General features: G+C 51.2%; 1 non-coding gene and 5 pseudogenes across 1 annotated transcript; all 6 read right to left on the bottom strand.

Annotated features, from left to right (window-relative positions):
- Positions 1–1,040: 1,040 nt before the first annotated feature.
- Positions 1,041–1,212, bottom strand: LOC138779778 (U2 spliceosomal RNA; annotated as a pseudogene).
- Positions 1,213–3,483: 2,271 nt separating this feature from the next.
- LOC138779777 (U2 spliceosomal RNA) lies at positions 3,484–3,655 on the bottom strand (annotated as a pseudogene).
- Positions 3,656–5,918: 2,263 nt separating this feature from the next.
- LOC138779776 (U2 spliceosomal RNA) lies at positions 5,919–6,090 on the bottom strand (annotated as a pseudogene).
- Positions 6,091–8,349: 2,259 nt separating this feature from the next.
- Positions 8,350–8,540, bottom strand: LOC138779761 (U2 spliceosomal RNA). The gene has a single exon (XR_011361185.1). It is a non-coding gene; the product is annotated as a U2 spliceosomal RNA (small nuclear RNA).
- A 974-nt stretch (positions 8,541–9,514) lies between these two features.
- LOC138779775 (U2 spliceosomal RNA) lies at positions 9,515–9,686 on the bottom strand (annotated as a pseudogene).
- A 2,263-nt stretch (positions 9,687–11,949) lies between these two features.
- On the bottom strand, positions 11,950–12,121 carry LOC138779774 (U2 spliceosomal RNA; annotated as a pseudogene).
- Between the last annotated feature and the right edge of the window lie 1,329 nt (positions 12,122–13,450).

Below are 13,450 nucleotides of genomic sequence, written 5' to 3'. Positions count from 1 at the left end.
TGGGGGGGCCAGGCCTGTGCTACTACACTTGATCTTAGCCAAAAGGCCGAGAAGCGATGGCCACAACGGTTTCCCGAAAACTCCCCTTCTCGGACACCACGTCCTTCTTGTTAAGGCGAAGCCAGACATACATACCCTATTATGCGCTCCACCCTCTCAGATGGCGGACCGGACGTGCTTTCACACTGCATCTCCTATTGCCTAGCACTGCCTCTGTCTTCCTTTCTGCTCTCAAATCTGAATAGCTCCACCCCCCAATCACACTGCGTCTGCTTCCACCTGATGGATGGCAGACATACACGTCTCTGTCTCTGTCTCCGTCTCTGTCTGGCATACATGACATGCAGCTAGCTCTTTGGCTGGCTGTCTCTGTAGCTGGCTGGCTGTCTCTGTGGCTGGCTGCCTAGCTGGCTAGCTTATTATTAGTACCTACCTACCTACCTACCTACCTACCTATCTATCTATCTATCTATCTATCTATCTATCTATCTATCTATCTATCTATCTATCTATCTATCTAATCTATCCTATCTATCCTATCTATTCTATCTAATGTATCTAATCTATCTATCAAAGAACATGGAGGGTGAATTCTCCCAGCTGGAGCCGTAGGCAGGCAGCATCAGCAGGATACATCGGCCGGCCACCAGGAAATCAAATCCAAAGGAAACGGTTTAATAAACTGCACCTACCTTTCCACCTACCTGCTCGGTCGCTTGACCGGCTGCAACTGAGCTGCTTGTTGTGCTGGCAGCTGTGTATAGCAGCAAAGCCTTGATGACATCACGTCCCGCGATGACATCACCAGCACTGGCCCGGCAGCCAAGTTGTAAACAACTCTGCCAGTTGGTTGCCATGGCAACAGAGGCCAGCAAGTCTTGGACAAACAAACTTTTCGTAGCCACACTCGGGCTAATTTTTCGGGGTCGGTCCACCTGCGCACAACACACTCGAGGGATGTTTCTTGCAAAACAGTAGTTTCAGGTGCAGCCGGCTTGTTTCCTTCTTCATTCTTTTGCTCTGTTTTTTGCAAACTCATTAGGGGGTGCACTGAACCTGGAGGCACTGCAATACCAGGTCAATGCCTGGAGAGGACAGAGCAAGCTCTTTTTCCATCTCCCTGTTCTAAAAATCCATTTAATATATGGTCCCCAGATAGGGGACGTATCAGATATTAAACTGATAAGAACAGATTTTTTTGATTGAAAATATCTTTATTACAATCAGTCGTCGTCAGGCATACATAAACTGTGACGCAGCACAGTTCAATAAATAAGACACTACATACTCAGCACCATGGTACAACATACAGCACAGGCTCCCTACGCTATACATCATACCACCCGCTACACTAACATTCCTGCATACCTTAACAATCCTAAAACAACAAACAATAAAGCAATACAGACAAGTGATGGGGTAAGGGGGGTGGGAGAGAGGGGGGTAGGGAGGGGAAATCACAGGCCCGAAGCTTTATTGAAAGACAACACAACACAAGGGGAGAGGGGGAAGGAGAGGGGTATCAATCCTCTTCTTCCTGGTCCGATCTGTCCATGATGGAATAGTCTCTGAGCAGGCTGTGGACCAGCCTGCGGCAGTCCAGAAAGGACATCCTCTCCTTCTTCAGAATGAGGCGGTTCCTGGCAAGCCATATAGCGTCCTTAAAACAGTTCATAAGGCGCCAGGCCTCCCGGGTTGCCTCATCGCCGAAATTCCCAGGGAACAGGCCGTACAGCACCGCGCAGTGCGTTAGCCTGTTCCTGGGCACACAGTCACTGAGTTCAAGTTCCAGGGCGTCCAACAGGCCCTGAGCAAACGGACACTGCCAAAAGAGGTGCGAAGATGTTTCCTCCACGAAGGGGCACCGGGGGCAGTACCGCGTTTTGCACAGGTTGCGGGCATGCATGAATGACCTCAAAGGCAGTCCCCCCTGAATGGCCATCCAAGACAAGTCCTTGTGCCCGTTGGTCAGCTTTGCCGAAGCCACATTTGTCCATACAGTCTCTGCGGTGGCCGCAGCGAGCCCTGGAACGAGCTCCATAGAGTCCTGTGCTCTGATGAGCTTGTGGACAGTTTTTGGCTTCCACAAGTCGGGCTTGAGTCCCTCCAGTTGGTGTTCCCTCACAAACTTGACGACGCCCCCGTAGAACCAGGGAGTGTGCCAGTTGTAAGGGATGGAGCTGTCCCACTTGTCCCAGCTCAGACCCCTCCAGAGGGGGAGGAGGAACAGGCGAGACATGGACCTGCCCGCAGAGCCATTCTTCTGTTGCAGAGTCCTCCGCACACAGTCACATACAAAGGCTGCCCGCAGCAAGGTAGGGATATCCGGAACACCTTTTCCGCCCTTGCGGGGTTCCTTGTACATCACGGAGCGCTTCACTCTGTCCATTTTGGAGCCCCAGATGAAACAAAACACGGTCCTGGTGATGGCCCTGCAGACGGTGACATGGGGGGGCCAGGCCTGTGCTACTACACTTGATCTTAGCCAAAAGGCCGAGAAGCGATGGCCACAACGGTTTCCCGAAAACTCCCCTTCTCGGACACCACGTCCTTCTTGTTAAGGCGAAGCCAGACATACATACCCTATTATGCGCTCCACCCTCTCAGATGGCGGACCGGACGTGCTTTCACACTGCATCTCCTATTGCCTAGCACTGCCTCTGTCTTCCTTTCTGCTCTCAAATCTGAATAGCTCCACCCCCCAATCACACTGCGTCTGCTTCCACCTGATGGATGGCAGACATACACGTCTCTGTCTCTGTCTCCGTCTCTGTCTGGCATACATGACATGCAGCTAGCTCTTTGGCTGGCTGTCTCTGTAGCTGGCTGGCTGTCTCTGTGGCTGGCTGCCTAGCTGGCTAGCTTATTATTAGTACCTACCTACCTACCTACCTACCTACCTATCTATCTATCTATCTATCTATCTATCTATCTATCTATCTATCTATCTATCTATCTATCTAATCTATCCTATCTATCCTATCTATTCTATCTAATGTATCTAATCTATCTATCAAAGAACATGGAGGGTGAATTCTCCCAGCTGGAGCCGTAGGCAGGCAGCATCAGCAGGATACATCGGCCGGCCACCAGGAAATCAAATCCAAAGGAAACGGTTTAATAAACTGCACCTACCTTTCCACCTACCTGCTCGGTCGCTTGACCGGCTGCAACTGAGCTGCTTGTTGTGCTGGCAGCTGTGTATAGCAGCAAAGCCTTGATGACATCACGTCCCGCGATGACATCACCAGCACTGGCCCGGCAGCCAAGTTGTAAACAACTCTGCCAGTTGGTTGCCATGGCAACAGAGGCCAGCAAGTCTTGGACAAACAAACTTTTCGTAGCCACACTCGGGCTAATTTTTCGGGGTCGGTCCACCTGCGCACAACACACTCGAGGGATGTTTCTTGCAAAACAGTAGTTTCAGGTGCAGCCGGCTTGTTTCCTTCTTCATTCTTTTGCTCTGTTTTTTGCAAACTCATTAGGGGGTGCACTGAACCTGGAGGCACTGCAATACCAGGTCAATGCCTGGAGAGGACAGAGCAAGCTCTTTTTCCATCTCCCTGTTCTAAAAATCCATTTAATATATGGTCCCCAGATAGGGGACGTATCAGATATTAAACTGATAAGAACAGATTTTTTTGATTGAAAATATCTTTATTACAATCAGTCGTCGTCAGGCATACATAAACTGTGACGCAGCACAGTTCAATAAATAAGACACTACATACTCAGCACCATGGTACAACATACAGCACAGGCTCCCTACGCTATACATCATACCACCCGCTACACTAACATTCCTGCATACCTTAACAATCCTAAAACAACAAACAATAAAGCAATACAGACAAGTGATGGGGTAAGGGGGGTGGGAGAGAGGGGGGTAGGGAGGGGAAATCACAGGCCCGAAGCTTTATTGAAAGACAACACAACACAAGGGGAGAGGGGGAAGGAGAGGGGTATCAATCCTCTTCTTCCTGGTCCGATCTGTCCATGATGGAATAGTCTCTGAGCAGGCTGTGGACCAGCCTGCGGCAGTCCAGAAAGGACATCCTCTCCTTCTTCAGAATGAGGCGGTTCCTGGCAAGCCATATAGCGTCCTTAAAACAGTTCATAAGGCGCCAGGCCTCCCGGGTTGCCTCATCGCCGAAATTCCCAGGGAACAGGCCGTACAGCACCGCGCAGTGCGTTAGCCTGTTCCTGGGCACACAGTCACTGAGTTCAAGTTCCAGGGCGTCCAACAGGCCCTGAGCAAACGGACACTGCCAAAAGAGGTGCGAAGATGTTTCCTCCACGAAGGGGCACCGGGGGCAGTACCGCGTTTTGCACAGGTTGCGGGCATGCATGAATGACCTCAAAGGCAGTCCCCCCTGAATGGCCATCCAAGACAAGTCCTTGTGCCCGTTGGTCAGCTTTGCCGAAGCCACATTTGTCCATACAGTCTCTGCGGTGGCCGCAGCGAGCCCTGGAACGAGCTCCATAGAGTCCTGTGCTCTGATGAGCTTGTGGACAGTTTTTGGCTTCCACAAGTCGGGCTTGAGTCCCTCCAGTTGGTGTTCCCTCACAAACTTGACGACGCCCCCGTAGAACCAGGGAGTGTGCCAGTTGTAAGGGATGGAGCTGTCCCACTTGTCCCAGCTCAGACCCCTCCAGAGGGGGAGGAGGAACAGGCGAGACATGGACCTGCCCGCAGAGCCATTCTTCTGTTGCAGAGTCCTCCGCACACAGTCACATACAAAGGCTGCCCGCAGCAAGGTAGGGATATCCGGAACACCTTTTCCGCCCTTGCGGGGTTCCTTGTACATCACGGAGCGCTTCACTCTGTCCATTTTGGAGCCCCAGATGAAACAAAACACGGTCCTGGTGATGGCCCTGCAGACGGTGACATGGGGGGGCCAGGCCTGTGCTACTACACTTGATCTTAGCCAAAAGGCCGAGAAGCGATGGCCACAACGGTTTCCCGAAAACTCCCCTTCTCGGACACCACGTCCTTCTTGTTAAGGCGAAGCCAGACATACATACCCTATTATGCGCTCCACCCTCTCAGATGGCGGACCGGACGTGCTTTCACACTGCATCTCCTATTGCCTAGCACTGCCTCTGTCTTCCTTTCTGCTCTCAAATCTGAATAGCTCCACCCCCCAATCACACTGCGTCTGCTTCCACCTGATGGATGGCAGACATACACGTCTCTGTCTCTGTCTCCGTCTCTGTCTGGCATACATGACATGCAGCTAGCTCTTTGGCTGGCTGTCTCTGTAGCTGGCTGGCTGTCTCTGTGGCTGGCTGCCTAGCTGGCTAGCTTATTATTAGTACCTACCTACCTACCTACCTACCTACCTATCTATCTATCTATCTATCTATCTATCTATCTATCTATCTATCTATCTATCTAATCTATCCTATCTATCCTATCTATTCTATCTAATGTATCTAATCTATCTATCAAAGAACATGGAGGGTGAATTCTCCCAGCTGGAGCCGTAGGCAGGCAGCATCAGCAGGATACATCGGCCGGCCACCAGGAAATCAAATCCAAAGGAAACGGTTTAATAAACTGCACCTACCTTTCCACCTACCTGCTCGGTCGCTTGACCGGCTGCAACTGAGCTGCTTGTTGTGCTGGCAGCTGTGTATAGCAGCAAAGCCTTGATGACATCACGTCCCGCGATGACATCACCAGCACTGGCCCGGCAGCCAAGTTGTAAACAACTCTGCCAGTTGGTTGCCATGGCAACAGAGGCCAGCAAGTCTTGGACAAACAAACTTTTCGTAGCCACACTCGGGCTAATTTTTCGGGGTCGGTCCACCTGCGCACAACACACTCGAGGGATGTTTCTTGCAAAACAGTAGTTTCAGGTGCAGCCGGCTTGTTTCCTTCTTCATTCTTTTGCTCTGTTTTTTGCAAACTCATTAGGGGGTGCACTGAACCTGGAGGCACTGCAATACCAGGTCAATGCCTGGAGAGGACAGAGCAAGCTCTTTTTCCATCTCCCTGTTCTAAAAATCCATTTAATATATGGTCCCCAGATAGGGGACGTATCAGATATTAAACTGATAAGAACAGATTTTTTTGATTGAAAATATCTTTATTACAATCAGTCGTCGTCAGGCATACATAAACTGTGACGCAGCACAGTTCAATAAATAAGACACTACATACTCAGCACCATGGTACAACATACAGCACAGGCTCCCTACGCTATACATCATACCACCCGCTACACTAACATTCCTGCATACCTTAACAATCCTAAAACAACAAACAATAAAGCAATACAGACAAGTGATGGGGTAAGGGGGGTGGGAGAGAGGGGGGTAGGGAGGGGAAATCACAGGCCCGAAGCTTTATTGAAAGACAACACAACACAAGGGGAGAGGGGGAAGGAGAGGGGTATCAATCCTCTTCTTCCTGGTCCGATCTGTCCATGATGGAATAGTCTCTGAGCAGGCTGTGGACCAGCCTGCGGCAGTCCAGAAAGGACATCCTCTCCTTCTTCAGAATGAGGCGGTTCCTGGCAAGCCATATAGCGTCCTTAAAACAGTTCATAAGGCGCCAGGCCTCCCGGGTTGCCTCATCGCCGAAATTCCCAGGGAACAGGCCGTACAGCACCGCGCAGTGCGTTAGCCTGTTCCTGGGCACACAGTCACTGAGTTCAAGTTCCAGGGCGTCCAACAGGCCCTGAGCAAACGGACACTGCCAAAAGAGGTGCGAAGATGTTTCCTCCACGAAGGGGCACCGGGGGCAGTACCGCGTTTTGCACAGGTTGCGGGCATGCATGAATGACCTCAAAGGCAGTCCCCCCTGAATGGCCATCCAAGACAAGTCCTTGTGCCCGTTGGTCAGCTTTGCCGAAGCCACATTTGTCCATACAGTCTCTGCGGTGGCCGCAGCGAGCCCTGGAACGAGCTCCATAGAGTCCTGTGCTCTGATGAGCTTGTGGACAGTTTTTGGCTTCCACAAGTCGGGCTTGAGTCCCTCCAGTTGGTGTTCCCTCACAAACTTGACGACGCCCCCGTAGAACCAGGGAGTGTGCCAGTTGTAAGGGATGGAGCTGTCCCACTTGTCCCAGCTCAGACCCCTCCAGAGGGGGAGGAGGAACAGGCGAGACATGGACCTGCCCGCAGAGCCATTCTTCTGTTGCAGAGTCCTCCGCACACAGTCACATACAAAGGCTGCCCGCAGCAAGGTAGGGATATCCGGAACACCTTTTCCGCCCTTGCGGGGTTCCTTGTACATCACGGAGCGCTTCACTCTGTCCATTTTGGAGCCCCAGATGAAACAAAACACGGTCCTGGTGATGGCCCTGCAGACGGTGACATGGGGGGGCCAGGCCTGTGCTACTACACTTGATCTTAGCCAAAAGGCCGAGAAGCGATGGCCACAACGGTTTCCCGAAAACTCCCCTTCTCGGACACCACGTCCTTCTTGTTAAGGCGAAGCCAGACATACATACCCTATTATGCGCTCCACCCTCTCAGATGGCGGACCGGACGTGCTTTCACACTGCATCTCCTATTGCCTAGCACTGCCTCTGTCTTCCTTTCTGCTCTCAAATCTGAATAGCTCCACCCCCCAATCACACTGCGTCTGCTTCCACCTGATGGATGGCAGACATACACGTCTCTGTCTCTGTCTCCGTCTCTGTCTGGCATACATGACATGCAGCTAGCTCTTTGGCTGGCTGTCTCTGTAGCTGGCTGGCTGTCTCTGTGGCTGGCTGCCTAGCTGGCTAGCTTATTATTAGTACCTACCTACCTACCTACCTACCTACCTATCTATCTATCTATCTATCTATCTATCTATCTATCTATCTATCTATCTAATCTATCCTATCTATCCTATCTATTCTATCTAATGTATCTAATCTATCTATCAAAGAACATGGAGGGTGAATTCTCCCAGCTGGAGCCGTAGGCAGGCAGCATCAGCAGGATACATCGGCCGGCCACCAGGAAATCAAATCCAAAGGAAACGGTTTAATAAACTGCACCTACCTTTCCACCTACCTGCTCGGTCGCTTGACCGGCTGCAACTGAGCTGCTTGTTGTGCTGGCAGCTGTGTATAGCAGCAAAGCCTTGATGACATCACGTCCCGCGATGACATCACCAGCACTGGCCCGGCAGCCAAGTTGTAAACAACTCTGCCAGTTGGTTGCCATGGCAACAGAGGCCAGCAAGTCTTGGACAAACAAACTTTTCGTAGCCACACTCGGGCTAATTTTTCGGGGTCGGTCCACCTGCGCACAACACACTCGAGGGATGTTTCTTGCAAAACAGTAGTTTCAGGTGCAGCCGGCTTGTTTCCTTCTTCATTCTTTTGCTCTGTTTTTTGCAAACTCATTAGGGGGTGCACTGAACCTGGAGGCACTGCAATACCAGGTCAATGCCTGGAGAGGACAGAGCAAGCTCTTTTTCCATCTCCCTGTTCTAAAAATCCATTTAATATATGGTCCCCAGATAGGGGACGTATCAGATATTAAACTGATAAGAACAGATACTACACTTGATCTTAGCCAAAAGGCCGAGAAGCGATGGCCACAACGGTTTCCCGAAAACTCCCCTTCTCGGACACCACGTCCTTCTTGTTAAGGCGAAGCCAGACATACATACCCTATTATGCGCTCCACCCTCTCAGATGGCGGACCGGACGTGCTTTCACACTGCATCTCCTATTGCCTAGCACTGCCTCTGTCTTCCTTTCTGCTCTCAAATCTGAATAGCTCCACCCCCCAATCACACTGCGTCTGCTTCCACCTGATGGATGGCAGACATACACGTCTCTGTCTCTGTCTCCGTCTCTGTCTGGCATACATGACATGCAGCTAGCTCTTTGGCTGGCTGTCTCTGTAGCTGGCTGGCTGTCTCTGTGGCTGGCTGCCTAGCTGGCTAGCTTATTATTAGTACCTACCTACCTACCTACCTACCTACCTATCTATCTATCTATCTATCTATCTATCTATCTATCTATCTATCTATCTATCTATCTAATCTATCCTATCTATCCTATCTATTCTATCTAATGTATCTAATCTATCTATCAAAGAACATGGAGGGTGAATTCTCCCAGCTGGAGCCGTAGGCAGGCAGCATCAGCAGGATACATCGGCCGGCCACCAGGAAATCAAATCCAAAGGAAACGGTTTAATAAACTGCACCTACCTTTCCACCTACCTGCTCGGTCGCTTGACCGGCTGCAACTGAGCTGCTTGTTGTGCTGGCAGCTGTGTATAGCAGCAAAGCCTTGATGACATCACGTCCCGCGATGACATCACCAGCACTGGCCCGGCAGCCAAGTTGTAAACAACTCTGCCAGTTGGTTGCCATGGCAACAGAGGCCAGCAAGTCTTGGACAAACAAACTTTTCGTAGCCACACTCGGGCTAATTTTTCGGGGTCGGTCCACCTGCGCACAACACACTCGAGGGATGTTTCTTGCAAAACAGTAGTTTCAGGTGCAGCCGGCTTGTTTCCTTCTTCATTCTTTTGCTCTGTTTTTTGCAAACTCATTAGGGGGTGCACTGAACCTGGAGGCACTGCAATACCAGGTCAATGCCTGGAGAGGACAGAGCAAGCTCTTTTTCCATCTCCCTGTTCTAAAAATCCATTTAATATATGGTCCCCAGATAGGGGACGTATCAGATATTAAACTGATAAGAACAGATTTTTTTGATTGAAAATATCTTTATTACAATCAGTCGTCGTCAGGCATACATAAACTGTGACGCAGCACAGTTCAATAAATAAGACACTACATACTCAGCACCATGGTACAACATACAGCACAGGCTCCCTACGCTATACATCATACCACCCGCTACACTAACATTCCTGCATACCTTAACAATCCTAAAACAACAAACAATAAAGCAATACAGACAAGTGATGGGGTAAGGGGGGTGGGAGAGAGGGGGGTAGGGAGGGGAAATCACAGGCCCGAAGCTTTATTGAAAGACAACACAACACAAGGGGAGAGGGGGAAGGAGAGGGGTATCAATCCTCTTCTTCCTGGTCCGATCTGTCCATGATGGAATAGTCTCTGAGCAGGCTGTGGACCAGCCTGCGGCAGTCCAGAAAGGACATCCTCTCCTTCTTCAGAATGAGGCGGTTCCTGGCAAGCCATATAGCGTCCTTAAAACAGTTCATAAGGCGCCAGGCCTCCCGGGTTGCCTCATCGCCGAAATTCCCAGGGAACAGGCCGTACAGCACCGCGCAGTGCGTTAGCCTGTTCCTGGGCACACAGTCACTGAGTTCAAGTTCCAGGGCGTCCAACAGGCCCTGAGCAAACGGACACTGCCAAAAGAGGTGCGAAGATGTTTCCTCCACGAAGGGGCACCGGGGGCAGTACCGCGTTTTGCACAGGTTGCGGGCATGCATGAATGACCTCAAAGGCAGTCCCCCCTGAATGGCCATCCAAGACAAGTCCTTGTGCCCGTTGGTCAGCTTTGCCGAAGCCACATTTGTCCATACAGTCTCTGCGGTGGCCGCAGCGAGCCCTGGAACGAGCTCCATAGAGTCCTGTGCTCTGATGAGCTTGTGGACAGTTTTTGGCTTCCACAAGTCGGGCTTGAGTCCCTCCAGTTGGTGTTCCCTCACAAACTTGACGACGCCCCCGTAGAACCAGGGAGTGTGCCAGTTGTAAGGGATGGAGCTGTCCCACTTGTCCCAGCTCAGACCCCTCCAGAGGGGGAGGAGGAACAGGCGAGACATGGACCTGCCCGCAGAGCCATTCTTCTGTTGCAGAGTCCTCCGCACACAGTCACATACAAAGGCTGCCCGCAGCAAGGTAGGGATATCCGGAACACCTTTTCCGCCCTTGCGGGGTTCCTTGTACATCACGGAGCGCTTCACTCTGTCCATTTTGGAGCCCCAGATGAAACAAAACACGGTCCTGGTGATGGCCCTGCAGACGGTGACATGGGGGGGCCAGGCCTGTGCTACTACACTTGATCTTAGCCAAAAGGCCGAGAAGCGATGGCCACAACGGTTTCCCGAAAACTCCCCTTCTCGGACACCACGTCCTTCTTGTTAAGGCGAAGCCAGACATACATACCCTATTATGCGCTCCACCCTCTCAGATGGCGGACCGGACGTGCTTTCACACTGCATCTCCTATTGCCTAGCACTGCCTCTGTCTTCCTTTCTGCTCTCAAATCTGAATAGCTCCACCCCCCAATCACACTGCGTCTGCTTCCACCTGATGGATGGCAGACATACACGTCTCTGTCTCTGTCTCCGTCTCTGTCTGGCATACATGACATGCAGCTAGCTCTTTGGCTGGCTGTCTCTGTAGCTGGCTGGCTGTCTCTGTGGCTGGCTGCCTAGCTGGCTAGCTTATTATTAGTACCTACCTACCTACCTACCTACCTACCTATCTATCTATCTATCTATCTATCTATCTATCTATCTATCTATCTATCTATCTAATCTATCCTATCTATCCTATCTATTCTATCTAATGTATCTAATCTATCTATCAAAGAACATGGAGGGTGAATTCTCCCAGCTGGAGCCGTAGGCAGGCAGCATCAGCAGGATACATCGGCCGGCCACCAGGAAATCAAATCCAAAGGAAACGGTTTAATAAACTGCACCTACCTTTCCACCTACCTGCTCGGTCGCTTGACCGGCTGCAACTGAGCTGCTTGTTGTGCTGGCAGCTGTGTATAGCAGCAAAGCCTTGATGACATCACGTCCCGCGATGACATCACCAGCACTGGCCCGGCAGCCAAGTTGTAAACAACTCTGCCAGTTGGTTGCCATGGCAACAGAGGCCAGCAAGTCTTGGACAAACAAACTTTTCGTAGCCACACTCGGGCTAATTTTTCGGGGTCGGTCCACCTGCGCACAACACACTCGAGGGATGTTTCTTGCAAAACAGTAGTTTCAGGTGCAGCCGGCTTGTTTCCTTCTTCATTCTTTTGCTCTGTTTTTTGCAAACTCATTAGGGGGTGCACTGAACCTGGAGGCACTGCAATACCAGGTCAATGCCTGGAGAGGACAGAGCAAGCTCTTTTTCCATCTCCCTGTTCTAAAAATCCATTTAATATATGGTCCCCAGATAGGGGACGTATCAGATATTAAACTGATAAGAACAGATTTTTTTGATTGAAAATATCTTTATTACAATCAGTCGTCGTCAGGCATACATAAACTGTGACGCAGCACAGTTCAATAAATAAGACACTACATACTCAGCACCATGGTACAACATACAGCACAGGCTCCCTACGCTATACATCATACCACCCGCTACACTAACATTCCTGCATACCTTAACAATCCTAAAACAACAAACAATAAAGCAATACAGACAAGTGATGGGGTAAGGGGGGTGGGAGAGAGGGGGGTAGGGAGGGGAAATCACAGGCCCGAAGCTTTATTGAAAGACAACACAACACAAGGGGAGAGGGGGAAGGAGAGGGGTATCAATCCTCTTCTTCCTGGTCCGATCTGTCCATGATGGAATAGTCTCTGAGCAGGCTGTGGACCAGCCTGCGGCAGTCCAGAAAGGACATCCTCTCCTTCTTCAGAATGAGGCGGTTCCTGGCAAGCCATATAGCGTCCTTAAAACAGTTCATAAGGCGCCAGGCCTCCCGGGTTGCCTCATCGCCGAAATTCCCAGGGAACAGGCCGTACAGCACCGCGCAGTGCGTTAGCCTGTTCCTGGGCACACAGTCACTGAGTTCAAGTTCCAGGGCGTCCAACAGGCCCTGAGCAAACGGACACTGCCAAAAGAGGTGCGAAGATGTTTCCTCCACGAAGGGGCACCGGGGGCAGTACCGCGTTTTGCACAGGTTGCGGGCATGCATGAATGACCTCAAAGGCAGTCCCCCCTGAATGGCCATCCAAGACAAGTCCTTGTGCCCGTTGGTCAGCTTTGCCGAAGCCACATTTGTCCATACAGTCTCTGCGGTGGCCGCAGCGAGCCCTGGAACGAGCTCCATAGAGTCCTGTGCTCTGATGAGCTTGTGGACAGTTTTTGGCTTCCACAAGTCGGGCTTGAGTCCCTCCAGTTGGTGTTCCCTCACAAACTTGACGACGCCCCCGTAGAACCAGGGAGTGTGCCAGTTGTAAGGGATGGAGCTGTCCCACTTGTCCCAGCTCAGACCCCTCCAGAGGGGGAGGAGGAACAGGCGAGACATGGACCTGCCCGCAGAGCCATTCTTCTGTTGCAGAGTCCTCCGCACACAGTCACATACAAAGGCTGCCCGCAGCAAGGTAGGGATATCCGGAACACCTTTTCCGCCCTTGCGGGGTTCCTTGTACATCACGGAGCGCTTCACTCTGTCCATTTTGGAGCCCCAGATGAAACAAAACACGGTCCTGGTGATGGCCCTGCAGACGGTGACATGGGGGGGCCAGGCCTGTGCTACTACACTTGATCTTAGCCAAAAGGCCGAGAAGCGATGGCCACAACGGTTTCCCGAAAACTCCCCTTCTCGGA

The sequence above is a fragment of the Dendropsophus ebraccatus genome, unplaced genomic scaffold (assembly GCF_027789765.1).
Source record: "Dendropsophus ebraccatus isolate aDenEbr1 unplaced genomic scaffold, aDenEbr1.pat pat_scaffold_754_ctg1, whole genome shotgun sequence".
Classification (NCBI taxonomy): domain Eukaryota; kingdom Metazoa; phylum Chordata; class Amphibia; order Anura; family Hylidae; genus Dendropsophus; species Dendropsophus ebraccatus.
Note: the sequence above shows the minus strand (reverse complement) of the source record. Positions and strands in the feature narration are given on the sequence as shown.